Source organism: Magnolia sinica, chromosome 19, assembly GCF_029962835.1.
Source record: "Magnolia sinica isolate HGM2019 chromosome 19, MsV1, whole genome shotgun sequence".
NCBI classification, from domain to species: Eukaryota; Viridiplantae; Streptophyta; class Magnoliopsida; order Magnoliales; family Magnoliaceae; genus Magnolia; species Magnolia sinica.
Genome location: NC_080591.1, coordinates 54989867 through 54991614, shown reverse-complemented (window position 1 = coordinate 54991614; position 1748 = coordinate 54989867). Strand labels below are relative to the sequence as shown.

General features: G+C 38.2%; 1 non-coding gene across 1 annotated transcript; it reads left to right on the top strand.

Annotated features, from left to right (window-relative positions):
* Positions 1-1070: 1070 nt before the first annotated feature.
* LOC131235805 (small nucleolar RNA R71) lies at positions 1071-1177 on the top strand. Its single transcript, XR_009166326.1, has one exon. It is a non-coding gene; the product is annotated as a small nucleolar RNA R71 (small nucleolar RNA).
* Positions 1178-1748: the final 571 nt, after the last annotated feature.

Genomic DNA, 1748 nt, shown 5'->3' with positions numbered 1-1748 from the left:
TCGTACATAAGTCTTTCAGAAATTTGGTTTATAAAGGTATTTGTTTAACCGCATCCAGTAGAGGAATATTGACCTTCACTTGTTTCAACACCTCTAGAATGTCCTGAGAGTTAGAGAGAGGTTTTGGTGCAACCAACCGTGGGGAAAATGGAGCAACCGGCTTCCCTTGAGGTTCCGATTCTAGTTCTCGTGAGGCATGGCTAGATCTATCATTGTTGTCATTTTTCGAGTCCTTAGGCTTTTCAGTCCTAACCAGAATGGTTTTGTCAATGGTTTTTCAACTCTTAAGAGTGGTGATAGATTTATCTTGCTCCATCTTATTTGAAGAACTCGAATCACTTATTTCATATTACGGTTTAGGATTGGGAAAAGGTTGGGCTGGAAGAATCTCTTTTTCCCTAATTGAATTTTTTATCTCACACCCTTGTATGGCCTTTAAAATGTCTTGAAGGGTTTACAATATACCTTGAGTGATAAGCTTTTGATTTTGAATATGTTTTAGAACCGAATCCTCTTGAGGTTTTACTTGATTTGGAATTTGATTGAAAAATTCTTAAGTAGCAGTTTGTCCATTCCTCCAACTGAAGTTTGGATGATTTCTCCAATTGGGATTGTATGTATTGGAGGTAGGTCCATTGAAAGGTCTTTGGTAATTATTCATAGCATTAGATTGCTCATTTAACACCTCTTAAAAGGCAGGTATTGTTGGACAATTTTTAGTTGTGTGAACGTTGCAAGCACAAATACTGCAAATAGTTTCCTTAACCTTATTCTTCTTTAATTCCATGGCCTTGAATTTCCTTATAAGATTAGACACTTTTGCATTGATATCATCATCCTCTTTCAGAAGGTATAATCTGCCCCTCTCCTTTAATTGAGTGGGCTTAGAAGTGGTACTTGATTTTGGGTAAGTGTCCAATGATTACGCGTTTTTAGCAAGTTTGTCCAAGTAATCTCACTCATCATCGACATTTTTATTCATGAATTCCCAATTGCACATTTTCTCAACCAATTGACGCATGGAAGATGTCAGTCCATCATAGAAAAAGTGTGTAATATGTCACATTTCAAAACCGTGTTGTGGGCATGAACTGACATGATCCTTGAACCGCTCTCAACATTGGAAGAATGTTTCATCCTCCTTTTAGGCGAAATTCATGATTGAATTTCTAAGGGTGTTCATTTTATGATCTGGAATTTTTTTATAAACTCCCTTATCATATCATTTCATGTGCCAATAGATCTAGGACGTAGTGAATGCAACCACGTCTTAGCTTTCTCTTTCAAAGAAAAGGAAAAGAGTTTCAGTCTGACAATGTCCTCAAGCACGTTTGGAAAATATAAAGTGGCTATGATCTCATTAAACTCTTTTAAGTATAAATATGAATTTTCATATTCAAGCCCATGAAATTTTGGAAGGAGTTGGATTACCCCTGACTTAATATCCATGTGTCCCGTATTTTCTGAAAAAACCATGCATAAGGGCATACTCACCTCCGCCGGTTGTAAATAATCTCGTAAAATATGAGGCAGGGGTACTTGATGCACCTCATTCTCATCATGGAGTTCCCCAACCCGAGGTTGAGGTTGTCCCTCTGGTTGATTGGCCAAACGATTTGCGACCATAACCTCAATTAACTTTGGGAATTTCGAGCGGTGTCTAGTCCTGCGATGGATAGTTAACCCCTCAACCAATCCTCCTTCAGTCAAGAGATGTCAAGTGTTGTCACGTACCCACTTGGGCATGA